The following is a 14,172-nucleotide window of genomic DNA, read 5'->3' as shown; positions in this document are numbered from 1 at the left end:
TTGTGTGTTTGTTGGTTCTTTCTGTTATTGGCTGAGGCTTAGGAAGGGAAAGAAAAATAAGGCAGATAAATGAAGAAAAAGAATTGGTTCTTCTAGGCCGCTTTTCTCTACCCGAAGGTGTCTCAAAGCGGCTTACAGTCACCTTCCCTTTCCTCTCCCCACAACAGACAACCTGTGAGGGAGGGGAGGCTGAGAGGGCCCTGAGATTACTGAAGAAGAAGAAGAAGAGTTGGTTCTTCTAGGCCGTTTTTCTCTACCTGAAGGAGTCTCAAAGAGGCTTACAGTCGCCTTCCCTTTCCTCTCCCCACAACAGACGTCCTGTGAGGTGGGTGAGGCTGAGAGAGCCCTGATATTACTGAAGAAGAAGAAGAGTTGGTTCTTATATGCCGCTTTTCTCTACCCAAAGGAGTCTCAAAGCGGCTTACAATGGCCTTCCCTTTCCCTTTCCCACAACAGACACCCTGTGAGATGGGTGAGGCTGAAAGAACCCTGATATTCCTGCTTGGTCAGAACAGCTTTATCAGTGCTGTGGTGAGCCCAAGGTCACCCAGCTGGTTGCATGTGGGGAAGCGCAGATCCAAACCCGGCTCGCCAGATTAGAAGTCTGCACTCCTAACCAAACTGGCTACGTCATTCGTGCCATTGGGAAATATTTGTTTTTTTCGAGCAGTGGATTGTGCTACTGTGAGGAGGCTTTTCTATTGGAAGATGGTTTGCACCTCACAAATGTGGGGAAAATGTCCTTGCGAAGAGTCTTGCAGAACTGGCAAGAAAGGCTTTAAAATAAGTCCAATTGGGGAGCAAGATGTACATAGTTCGATGCTCATAACTGTAGATGGGAACACTGCAAATTTAAAGGGAATGGCACAAATGCAGGGAACTATTATCTTACAGGAAAGTTCAAAAACTAAAAGCCTGGGGTACTCGTATGAAAGATTACGATGTCTCTACACTAATGTGCAGAGTATAGGAAACAAGCGGGAAGAACTAGAAGTCCTAATAAAGGAAGGGGACTATGATCTAATAGGCGTTACAGAAACCTGGTGGGATAATAGGATGGAGGGGTACAACTTATTTAAAAGGGACAGACAAAGAAAGAAGGGGGGGGGAGTAGCACTATATGTTAAGAAGATATATACTTGTGAGGATGGGAAAATATATGTGTCTGAGCATGAGAGTTCAGCTGAGAGTCTTTGGGTAACAATAAAAGGAGTAGGAAATAACAGTGGTATTATGGTGGGTATCTGCTATAGACCACCAGGCGGAGGACTTGGATGAGATGCTTCTAGACCAGATTACAAAGTTCTCAGAGAGAGAGGACTGAGTGGTCATGGGAGATTTCAATTACCCAGATATCTGTCGGAAGACCACCCTGAGCTGGTTTGCTGGGAGGGGTGGCATATAAATTAAGAAACAAACGAACCCAAACATCCTCTCTTTTTTTACTACCCGAAGAAGTCACCTCCTCTTTTTAAACATCTTTTTCAACATCTTGCCTACATAAAAAGTTACTTCATAACACATAATGCTGAACTTAGAACAAAAGAGAAAGTACAAAAAGAGATGAAGGAAAAAGAAGGGGCGTTAAGAAAGTTACTTCGAAATATTAATATCTCCTGCGAGATAAAACTTTTGCAACTTTCCATGCTGACAGTAAGACAAATGGAAGTTAAATTGAACTATGGAAAACAATGACATTTTGAGCATGCAAATAAGCCTGAAAGGTGGTTGGCGTATAAAATAAGAAAGTAAAAAAAATGAGACTGAGTATTTAAGGCAACAAGATTTTTATGGATAATGGAGCTATTCAAAAAGCTTTTCATAGATACTATGTCAGTTTGTATAAAGAACATGATGTATCATTGGCCACAGACCAACTGGTCTCAGCATTTTTTCAAGGTCCTCGAACTCGCAGTTCCGGGCAGCCAGATGAAAAGCAGCTAGGAACCGGTTGATGGATTCTCCTTCTTGTTGACTGTGGCAATAGAAGGCGTCATGTTGGGTGATCTCTGCTGGTTGGGGCATGAAGTGCTGCCTGAGCACACTGATGACGGTATCGTAGTCTCCATCTCATGGCCTGACGGGAGTCAGAAAGTCAAAAGGAAGGGCAAAAGTAGAGTGCCCACATTCTCTGAGGAGCATGCTTCACTTCTTGGCTGGATCTGTAATGTCATAAGTATTGAAGTCCTCTTCACTGGCTTCAAAAGGCTTGAGTTTTGGTGTAGGCGTCCTCAGCTTGGTGGTTGGCGGAGTTCAGCAGCAACTGCTCCAACCAATCAAGCGGCCCTTTTATGCACTTCCTGGGTTCCTTGAAGCCTGAAAAAGAAATCTAGTGACAAGCAGATTCTCATCCATGATGTGGAAACACATTCCACATAATGGGTGCAGCCCCACTCGCACCGCCACCACCTGTCGTCCGCACATGGCACATGTCCTGGCATGAAGCCAGGAGGAGATCGTTGCCCTTGGCTTCAGTGCAGGCTGGGATGGCTGGAAAAAGAAGGGGGAATAGCAGTGGCTTGGCAGGCCCAGCACCAAGCCGCCTCATGCCACTGCCACCCGTCTTCCATGCCTGTCCCTACCCCCAAAGCAAACTCCTTCATCCTGGCATGAAAGCTAGAGAAGGAGAGTGGGGTGCTTGACCTTGGGTGAAGGGAGGACAAATGGGTGTAGTGGCTGGGGGTGGCAGCACAGCAAGCAGGGCTCAGCACCAACCCTGGCTAGCTGCTGCATCCGCCACCCATCTTCCACCCTGCTTAGTTCTCGGCTGCTGCCACCTCAGCCAGACACCTTGTATCTGGCGTCTTTCTCATCTACTGGTGCATTCCCTCTTTCCTCTGCTTGTCTTTCATGAGCGGGGGTGGAACAAAGAGATGTCACGTCCATTATCATTTCCGTTACAGGGAGCGCACCAGTAGATGTGTTTCCACATCAATATTTCCACAGTCAGAATGTTGAAAAAGGCTGTTCTAAAGCAATGTGTTAACATCTAAAACACAGGGCAGTCCTGAGATTAGTATTCTCTCCTATAGTCAGCCCCTGCAGGTAATCAGCCCTCCAACTGAAGAGAAATCATGTGTCATGTTTATTTATTCCATGTGTCAAGTCAAAACCTTGTGACCCAGCCAAAGATCACTAATAATGTTTTAAGATTTGTTTATTTAAAATCAATCTAAAAACCATTTGAAATGGTTAAATATAAAAAGAAATGCAGTGATAGAAAACACACTTGCCCCATGGTATTATAAACAGGAAAGCATACATTTTGGTCTCTTATCTTACCTAGCTTAAATGTAAAAGATAGTTTTTTTAACATTCTCACCAAAACATTTTAAAAAACACTAGATCATGTCATGCGACCCACATCTGAGAGATTCAAGGATGTTTTTAGGTGGGGTTCCCTTATAAATGTTCAATTATGTGCAATGCTTAAGTGGCAAAACCATTTAAATGGTCCCTCTGAAGGCAGGCATCCTGTCACCACATCTTAGAATACATTTCCCACAAAAATAATTGTTTCAAACCTATGATCTGTTCATTCCTAGATATAATTCCGGTCAGGCAAGTGCCATTAATGCTTACTTATCTGTCTCAAGGATCTAACAGAGGCTGAATCAAAGCAAATGTTATTTTGGCAGTTTTTGTTTAATTATATGCACCATTAGCAGTCAGAAGCTGTAACAAAAGCATGCATATAATCTTGCCATGTGAGATATAGGGCTTTTCCTCATTCTGATTTTCATCTCTTGCATGTTCCTATTGCTTTTTTTTGGGGGGGGGAGGTCCTGCTCCACATGTGTTTTGCTCCCTCTAGTGCAGCGATGGTCAAACTGTGGATTTCTAGGTGTCCATGGACTACAATTCCCATGAGCCCCCACCACAGTTTGGCCACCCCTGATTTGATATTAAGATGTCATAGTGTTTTCATCTGGAGAACCAAGTGGTCACCTGGAGATCAGTTCTGATTCCAGGAAAAGTGGACAAATGAGAGCAAGATGCATTTCAATAAGGAGAAGTGCAGAATTCTACAACTGAATCATAAAAATGAGACACATGCATACTGGATGGGAAATACACTTCTGGGTAGTTGTGTGTGTGAACATGATCCTGGGATACTTGTGGGCTGTAAGCTAAATAGGAACAGGCAGTGGGATGTGGTGGTAAACAAGGCAAATGAAGTCTTGGCCTGTATCAACAGGAGCATCACATCCAAAATCACGAGATGTCATAATCCCACTGTATACTGCAGTGGTTAGACCCCGTCTGGAGTCCTGTGTCCAATTCTGGAGGCCTCACTTTAATAAGGACATGGATACAATTGAGAGGGTGCAGAGGAGAGCAACAAGGATGACCCGGGGTTGGGGACCAAGCCCTATAAGGAAAGGCTGAGGGATTTGGGAACGTTCAGCCTGGAGAAAAGGAGGTTGAGAAGGGACACGATGGCTCTCTTGAAGTATCTGAAAAATTGTCACTTGGAGGAGGGCAGGGAAAGAGTCCAGTTGGCAGCAGAGGAGAGGACCCGCAGCAATGGCTTTAAACTACATGTAGAATGGTACCCCAACTAGAGATCAGGAAAAAAAAATTCAGAGTAATCCAGCAGCAGAATCAGCTGCCTAAGGATGTGATGAGCTCCCCACTCACTGACAGTCTTCAAGCAGCAGCTAGACAGATCCTTATCCTGCATGCTTGAGGAGGATCCTGCATTGACCAGAAGGTTGGACTAGATGGCCTCAGTGGTCCCTTACCACTCTAGGATTCTAGGATTCCAAAAAGCAGCCTCTAGTTTCTATCCTGGGCCTGCAGAAAGCAATTTCCTTGGCAGATGAAATTCAAAAGGGCTCTCCTTTTAAGCAGCCACCATGGTGCCATCCTTCAAGCACCGACGCGAGAGAATGTTTCACAACCGCATTTCTTCTTAGAAGAGCTCAACTATTATGGTAAATCCCTAATGCTCTAGAACAGGGGTAGTCAACCTGTGGTCCTCCAGATGTTCGTGGACTACAATTCCCATGAGCTCCTGCCAGCAAACGCTGGCAGGGGCTCATGGGAATTGTAGTCCACGAACATCTGGAGGACCACAGGTTGACTAGCCCTGCTCTAAAATACAAAAGTGTCATTCTTGAAGCATCTACACCAGTTAACGTGCCACAGCTACATTCCTCCTTAGACGTGCTCAATGATTACGGTACGTTCTTACCCTTATGCTCATGAATACAAGTGGACTGTGCCATTCCTGAAGCATCCACAGTCAGGAGGATGTGTGACAGTTGCATTTCTTCTTAGAAGAACTCAACTATTACTGTTAATTGCTACCAGATGTAATGACTGTGCTGTAGCCTGAGTCACACTGCTCAAACAAGGCAAAATAGAAATACATTTAAGAAGAAGACTTTGGTTCTTATATGCCACTTTTGTCTACCCGAAGGAGTCTCAGAGCAGCTTACAGTTGCCTTCCCTTTCTTCTCCCCGCAACAGACACCCTGTGAGGTGGGTAAGGCTGAGAGAGCCCTGGTATTACTGAAGAAGAAAAGTTGGTTCTTATATGCTGCTTTTCCTAGTCCTCGTCTCTAAAATCTGCCAGAAACGAGTTAAGCATGTTTACCTCTTATGTAGTTACACAGCTATCCTCTCACCCCTGGCCCTCCTCTTCTCCAAGCAACACAGACCCAACTCTCCCAGCCTCTGCTCCTAAGGCACGGATTCCAACACCTCAACCCTCCAAGTTGCCCTTCTCTGAACACGTTCCAACTTGTCAAGATCCTCTGTACCCAGAACTGGACACAGTATTCCAAATGAGATCTAACCAATGGGGAATAGAGTGGGATTCTAACTTCCCGATTCTATGCTCCTAATAGCGCATTATCCTTCTTAATGGCCCTATCGCACTGTTGGCTTATAGTCATCTTAATGTCTACCAGGACTCCTAAGTCCCTTTCACATTTCACAGTCTCCCCCATTTTATATTGAGGCATCACATAGACCGATTATGCATGGGGCGAGTAGTCCGGGTTGGCGGCAGCAGGGCAGTGGGGCTAATCCCCGATTATGCATGACACTGCTACCATCCCAGCCCCAGATAGCCCGTGGTATGCGAATGCAGGAACTCCCGCATCCCCCCCCCCCCGATACTACAGGCACCATCTGCAGCTCTGTGGTGCTAGCCCCATCCTGCTGGGATACCACATGCTACTGTTAGCTCTATGGAGCCATGGAGCTGGACAGGGCATTCCCCCACCCCCAACTTGGTGGGAGAGCAGCATGCCACTCTACAGCCATTGTGCTGTGGAGGCCCCCTGCCCCCTCGCTCCTCCCCCATTGCTGCCATTGCTGCACAGTGCACCAGGCTCTTCTGGCCCCAATGTTGTGTGTGCTACGCCGGGGCAGTCTGCATACGCCAGGGGATTCCCGCCCCCGTGCATATGCGGGAAGCAACAGGGCATGCCAGCTTGCCACAAAGACCCGGCAGCAGCCTGGCATGGCTGCTGCCGTGCATAATCGGTCATATTTATTAATGCTCCTCCATATCCATTCCCTCTCACGCTTTCCTGGATAGAACAAAGAAGTCAACAGCTTTTGTTTCTTGCAGGCTTAGCTCTGCTGAGAGGAATTATGACTGATGCCCCATTAAAAATGATGTGCTATTTTCTGCATGATTTCCAGTACTGCAAGGAAGAAAAAAATGATCACTCATTTCCACCTTGTTTGCTAAGTTCGGGTCGCCATTGCCAATAATCAGCGATAATGGGTCTCATTTTGGTTTTGACGAATTTCAGAGATTCCTGAAATGAAATCGCATCCAGGTCCTTATCACCAGCACATGACTGATTACCCAAATATTTGATATAGGCAATTTAAATACACACCACATTTTAATCAGTCTTTTCTTTGCCACCTGGAGAAATGGAAAACTTACTGCTTGTGTACAGAAGTACCCCATGTGCAACTCCTTCATTAATCCTTTTCTTGTCTTTGTTTTCTGTAGAGTAGCGATCCCCAACCTGTGGGCTGCGGACCACATGTGGTCCATCGACTAATTGGAGCTGGGCCCCGAAGGACGCCTTCTCTCCCCCCCCCACGGCCCTTTACTTCACCCCCCCCCCCGGCCCTTTACAACACACTTCAGGTGTCATTGTCTCCCATCACTCCCAGATGGGACTATCTCGTTGCAGAGAAACAAGCTCAGGGTTCCCATTGATTTGTCATTGTCATGAGTTAAAATGTCCATGAAAATAAAATGTTCCTTAGGTTCATTGTTGTGGCGTGTCTGTATCTTATTTTGAAGGGATGTTTAAACATTACCATAGTGATCAGAGAGCGCTAGGGCAGTGGTTGAGAGTAGAGGAGTAAACTGTCCCCCCCCCCACCGGCCCTCAGTAAAAGGTGTTGAGTGGTCCCCGGTGAGTGGTCCCCGGCGTTGAGTGGTCCCCGGTGATAAAAAGGTTGGGCACCACTGCTGTAGAGGGCTTCTTGGACCTCTTAAGCTCTATGCCAGCATGCAGTCAGCTAGATCTTAACTTTGGCAATTTAATAAATGCCCAATGGATGTGTTTTTGTGTGTGTGTGTGTGTGTTATGCATGGCTGATGAGATTTTGCGGTAAAGGCACACACATTACTGGAAGCATCATCCGGTGACACTTTGGAAATAGCTCTGTGGAATGTTCTTTTCTGTGAAATGCATCCCCTCCACAGTCATGGGCCTGTTCCCTCTGTGGTTTGGGCCTGTCTGATGAGACTTTGTGGTAAAGCCACGTTGACCGACAAAAACTCTGGCAGCCACCAGACTTGTAAACAGAGTTCTGGAATGTCTCCTTCTCCATAACATGGCAGCGATCACTCATGCTGATAACTTCCTGGAGCAAAGCTTGATGCCAAACCTGCAATTCCTGCATGACTGCTACCTCCCAGAGGTCTGCTTTTGAGCTGGAGGGTGAGGAAATTTAATACAATACAATACAGAGCCTTTTAGGGCATCAGAAATATAAAACAGTATACAAATTAGTTTTGTAATACAGATCTATAAAGCTGCAAAGAATTTCAGCAGACAAGGGAGCAGCAAATACAAAAAGATGAAGCCAGTGACGTTTACTGCTTTACCCTGTGGGTCATAAGTATAGGTGAAAACTTGGCTACCCCGTTCAGTGGTCTCTGAGCAATTATCAATAAGCTGCAATTCAAGAGACCTGGCATCTGTGACATTAGGAAAAGGTAGACGTGGGGAGATCACGTCAGAACGTTGGTTGTTATACAACTCACACTGCAGAATGATATGGCAAATTCTGGTTCTGTATGGCAATACCTGCAAATTCTTTCATTCCTGGGAATTCTCCTATACCTGCCTTCAACCATTGCAGGGGGAAATACGTTTAGTCTGACTAACATAAATGCTCTGCAATTCGAAGGTATTATAAGGTTGGAAAAATAATGTGCCATACTTTAGGGTATAGGATAGACCAAGAGCTCATGGAGAACATGGCTCCCCTGCACCAGCGTAAATTATCTGGAGATCAATATCCTGGATTCTTCTTTGGATGGTTTGAAAAATATGATCCTCTCCAGAGTTAGCTAAAGAATCAAGGTCAATGCCTATGGATTTAATTTTAGAGGCAATGGCCTGAGACCATTTTGAAGTTTAATGATCAGATGGAAGCAGTGCAAGGAGACTATTTGGCGGAGGGCTAAAGAAAAGATGGAGCCAGTATTTGATGGATAAAATCCAAGCACGTGATTCAATAGTGCGGGGAAATTCACGGTGTACACATGTGAAGCTGGCAGGTTGTCTCGGAGGGAAAAAATTAGGATCCCACTTATAGACAATTCCACCCAAAAAATGAAGAGGGGCTTCTTTGGATAAGTTATATTCTGCCTGAGTTAGTCTATCTGCTGTTATTTTGGGATGTCAGTACTGTTTCTTTAAATTTGATTATTATATATACATTTAAATGGATATGCACCTGATCCCACTAATTTGCTAAATACAGTGAAAAGTAATACTATTAATTATTGGTAAGGAGCAAATGCATAATCCCTCACATTCAGTCACATAGTACCAGGACGGATCGAGGAAATACTATCACGAATGTGCAGAAAAATCCATTCAAATCTTTCTCCCTGTGGACTTTATGGGAAATTTCAGATGTGTCCTAGGAGAATAGAAGAAAGCTGGCAAAGACCAGTTTCTGGATATTCTAGTGCAGAATCCAAAACAAGGCAAGGTAGACAGGCCTCGGATAGGTTCCTGTTTTGCTAAACTCTTAGCATTTGCTTTTTACCAAGTAATAATAGTACTACTTTTCATTGTATTTAGCCAATTTGTGGAATCATGGAGGAGGAGAAGAAGAAAAGAAGAGTTGGTTCTTATATGCTGCTTTTCTCTACCCGAAGGAGTCTCATGTGTATATACATTTAAAGGTATGTTTTGTGATAAACCATTTTTCTGTGAAGGCATACTATGCAATAGGAGAGTGTGTTTTTGTATTTCTCAGCATCTAAATGGAGCATAAAGGTAAAGGTAAAGGAAAAGGTATCTCCTGTGCAAGCACTGGGTCATGTCTGACCCTTGGGGTGATGCCCTCTAGCATTTTCATGGCAGACTCAATACGGGGTGGTTTGCCAGTGCCTTCCCTAGTCGTTACCGTTTACAGCCCCCTGCAGCAAGTTGGGTACTCATTTTACCAACCTCGGAAGGATGGAAGGCTGAGTCAACCTTGAGCCGGCTGCTGGGATTGAACTCCCAGCTTCACGGGTAGAGCTTTCAGACTGCATTTCTGCTGCCTTACCACTCTGCACCACAAGGGGCTCATAAAATGGAGCATAGTTACGTCTAATTGGGGCTGCTTTAGAGCCAGACATACTGGCAGAAGCAGTCAGGACTAGCTGCTAGTGATCAGTCTGAGAGCTCTCCTGAAAGCTTGTCCAAAACAGTTGTAGCTCATTACTGACAGTGATAACAAAGGGAACTATCAGAACAGAGAAGGAGTGCCTGCATGTGGTCTCACCGTCAATTAGAAGAACAGGGAGAATGTTTGCAGGATGAGACCTAGATGCTCTGCTATCTGCTTTATGAGGGGAGCTGAGGCCCTGGACTTGCATAGACACAATTGTGCATACCACTCAAACTCAAACCTACCTTTGGCTGACCCCTGCCTGAAGACATTCCAGGCGTCTTGGATGTTCTGAGCTGAAACCAGAACTTCGACCACCCTCTTTGGATCTCCTTTCCCTGCTTGACTGGACCTCTGGCTTTCTGACCTTGCTTTGCTGACTATTCTCTGCTATTTCTCCCACTTAAACCTGCTGAAACCCAACACTTCTGGCTGAGCCTGATAGCCAGGACATCTTTAGTCTTAGCAAAAGCAGAGCAGTCTTGCATGTTTCCTTCCTAAATAAAGAGATTTTCTCACCCTGAAGAATCTGCTTATTGGGGAGTTTAATGGGAATCTCATAAACCTGATCGGGGGGGGGGGGTCGTCTTTAATAGCATTCAATATTTTTTGAATTTCCAGTGTACAGAGAACTCTTAATTTCCATGTTACGTAGTTCCAATCATTTAACTTTGGAACCTGAAGAACGGAAGGGGTATTTTCACTTACAGGCTGGTGAGCTGCATTCCTTCTGTGGTCAGTAGACATGGCTTCTCCTCTGTCTGGCACACAATTTAAATTCTCTTTCAGCTGCTGCTGTGTATGCTCCCCTTGCTTTGGCATGAATCAGACATAAAGGATATCTCCTGTTGTCTGAAATCAAAGAAGGTCTAGGGAAAACTCCTTTCTGCTTTTAATTCCAATAGGTCTTGGGAAAATGCACTCAAAAGGAGATGGATTCGTCTCAAAAATATTCCACTCTCTGTTGCTTGTAAGCTAATACACACATGGCTGCTTGTAAAAGTATTTGGAACTATGTTGTAAAAATTTAGCAGAGCAAATATAGCACAGCAGAAATGAAGCAACCCAGAGACTTCTAAGAAAAGATTCCGACAACATGAGGGAAAGGGCAGCATGGAAAGAAAACAACCATCTAACTCATCTTTCTCGTTGTGACCTACTCTTTTTTTTCCCTCACAGCTCCTTCTCTCTCTTTCTCTCTGACCCTAAGAACAAAAAGAAGTCTCCTCCCCCCAACAAAAATTCCACACCTTGTGTATGGGCTGAGTAGCATGTATCAATTTGCTACAGAAACTTCAGCTAATCCTTTTGTAACTGAGGGGATGATAATTGCAAACTCAAACATACTCATATCACTAGATTCAACTGGCTTGGAATCCCCACAAATTTACATGATGGAAAAACTAAGTAATAGTGGGGAGGGTAGAGTGGTGGAAGATGCAGAGTGGGAGGGACAACTTCAGTGGAGTGGCCTCCAAGGGGTGGAGAAAGGGCAATGAAACATCTGTCATTTTGGAAGTGAAACAAGGGGGAAAGCCTCCACAAAACTACTCTCAGAAAACCCGGGGAAACAGTGACTGGAAAACAAACTGAGTGCTGAAGGGAAGAAAGTCAATGCAGAACAAAAATGGACATACATAGCAAAAGCAAGGGGAAACACCCTTGCCTTTGATGCATGTTTTAAATACGTCTAGAATTTCAGTTTATTTCTATGTTATTATACTTCTTTTCTTTTTCCTCTGTAGAATTCAAGGTGACATTGTGGAGTTACTGGGGTAGGATGGTAGAAGCTGAACTAGAGTAGTCTAACTTCCACCAAATGTAATGTATTTATCTGCATATTTTTACACTGTTTTGCAACAATGGGACTCACATTTAAAGTAAATACATGAAAAGTAAATATATATATGAAGATGTCCCCTGGAGGGCACTGCATTCAGTGTCCACAAATCATCTGGTAGTCTCCGACCCTAAAGAATTCCAACTGACCTCAACCAGAGCCAGGGCTTTTTCGGCTCTGGCCCCTGCCTGGTGGAATGAGCTCCTGGAGAACATCAGAGCCCTAACGGAACTAGTATAATTCCGTAGAGCCTGCAAGATGGAACAGTTGAGGCTTGTTTGGACAAATGAATCCATCAACATAAATGTAGACAGCTCCCACTGGCTACCCCAGGAAGAGGAACATCAATGTAGACATTAAAAGTTGTTGGCATTTTAATGTGTTTTCATAAATTTTAACGCTGAATGGTTTGTATTTATTTTATGTTCTGAACTGGCCCGAGATGGCAGGCCCAAGTGGGGCAGTCAATAAATGTGACTATGAATAAAATAAATATAGAATTCTGTACCAATCCCCTGTATAGCTGCACAAAAGGTGAAGAAAACCTGTCCATAAATGAATGGCACAGAACTAATCCAGGTTGTTTTTTCCCCTGGATAGTGAATAAACCTTTTTCACTAACTAGTGCTCCAAGGTGATCCTCTAAGTCCATAAGACAGAACAAGTTCAAAGGCCCAAAGCCCTTTGGCTCTTCTCCCTTGGTTCATGTCCTGGGCTCTTCAAAACACTTGAAAAGGGGGCTCATGCTTAGCAAGTCTTTCCTAGTTGGTTCGAGTCCCCAAATACCTCCCACATTCATACTTTCCACAAGCCCTGAGTTTCTCAAAATACCCGAGGAGGGAGGGGCATACTCTTAGATCTTCCCCAGCTGGCTCGGGTTCCAAAATTCCTTCCTCTCCTCCTTCCTTTGGCAAGCCCTGGGGTTTTCAAGGTCGGCAAATGCATCTCAGATCTTCAGACCAAGCCCTAGGATAACCTGTATTGGGACATCGAGCCTGTTCAGAAGCTGAGACCAAAATGGATCTGTATCCACACACTTAGCTAAGGTGTGGTTCCTTATCAGCTTTTTTGAAGACAAACTCTCCCGGATCAGATGTTGCAATCCTGTATCTTCTTAAAATGCTGCAGCAAATTCACAGCGGAACTGAAACTTGCTCATGGAAACTCGCATTCAGGACAGAAACCCAGTACTGGCTTATCCAAGTAGCATATGCTACAGCCCCTGCTGTTTCAGGGGTCATGCATAGTACCTCCCCCCCCCCCCCCAGGGATGAGCGCCACCGGGTGACATACAATGAGCCATGAGTCATGACCCCTTGCAGTCATGGCCCCCCACCTGAATAGCATGTGTCCTGGCCCTCAGCTCCCACTAATTTCCTGTCTGCCTTGGCCACAACCCGTATTAAGTGTGAAGGTCCCTTTAGATACTTGGGCATTGAGCCTGCACATTCCACTAAGACCCAGGGTCTTTTACTTATCAGCCTGGATCGGCCTGAACCTTCCCTTTCCCAGTCAGTTCCTGAAGGGCTGATAGATGACGTCTGGTGTTTTCCCTTAGGTGTCCTTCCTGTGTTTTCCTGCCCATTCTCTCCACCCCTTCCAAGTAAGAGATCCTTCTAGAGACGAGAGCTAGAGAAATCAGGGGTAACTGGGACTGTAGCCAAAAGCTGCAATCCAAACCAACATTCATGCATGAAGCTCCATGTCAATCTCTTTGATCACAAGGCAAGATTATATAGTCGCCTGTCTTTTGAGATTGTGTCAGGATCTGAGTCGTGTTCTCCTTGAAGTTGCCCCACCTTTGTTTGCTCACCTCTTCTCTCCACCCCCTTCTCTCACCACAAGCGCTTGCGGAATATAAATCCCTTGATCCTCCTATCAGATGGCGTTGAACTTCTGGATTGCTCCAGCGATTCCAAGGCTGCAGCCAGATCGATAGGAAGGGACCGGTCTTCAGGGGCCCTCACTGCTCATGTAAGTGTGGAAGGAAAAATGGGACGGTTGAACAAATCAGATTGGGGGAAGCCTACCCGTCTTGATTAGGAGAGAATTAATATCCTGTTGGGGTTGAATTCCTTGTAATGAATTCCTTCAGAGGAACAGACTCTTTTGGTGACCCCCCATAGGTCTTTCAAGACAAGAGATGCCCTGCCATCACCAGCCTCTGTGCCAACCCTGAACTACTTTGGAGGTCTCCCATCTAAGTACTAACCAAGGTGGAACCTGCTTACCTTCTTAGATCTGATGACATTAGGCTAGCCTGGGCCATGAGGGTCACAGCACCCTTGTTGAACCTAAATGGTATTTTATACCATTGACCAGTTGCTAACATCTCCTTTCTGGCCAAAATAACTGTGCAGTCAAGTTATGGAGCCTTTGCACCTTTGTGCCTCTGAAACGTCTGGGATAGTAGGGGGAAACGGCCTTAGCCCAGAGAATATGGCTTGTTT

General features: G+C 45.1%; 1 protein-coding gene and 1 long non-coding RNA gene across 2 annotated transcripts in view; one reads left to right on the top strand and one right to left on the bottom strand.

Moving 5' to 3' along the window:
- Positions 1-1,820: 1,820 nt before the first annotated feature.
- Positions 1,821-14,172, bottom strand: part of LOC143834966 (uncharacterized) — a 26,550-nt gene continuing 14,198 nt past the window's right edge. Inside the window, exon 3 of the long non-coding RNA XR_013229940.1 lies at positions 1,821-2,316. This is a non-coding gene — a long non-coding RNA (uncharacterized LOC143834966). The remainder of the gene's footprint in view (positions 2,317-14,172) is intronic.
- The window catches only part of LOC143834962 (procathepsin L-like), a 16,447-nt gene continuing 15,652 nt past the window's right edge, over positions 13,378-14,172 (top strand). Inside the window, exon 1 of the mRNA XM_077331954.1 lies at positions 13,378-13,696. The gene's annotated coding sequence lies outside the window, so the exon portion shown is untranslated. The remainder of the gene's footprint in view (positions 13,697-14,172) is intronic.

This window comes from Paroedura picta, chromosome 4 (assembly GCF_049243985.1).
Source record: "Paroedura picta isolate Pp20150507F chromosome 4, Ppicta_v3.0, whole genome shotgun sequence".
In the NCBI taxonomy this organism is placed as follows: Eukaryota; Metazoa; Chordata; class Lepidosauria; order Squamata; family Gekkonidae; genus Paroedura; species Paroedura picta.
This window is presented reverse-complemented; position numbering and strand designations above follow the sequence as displayed.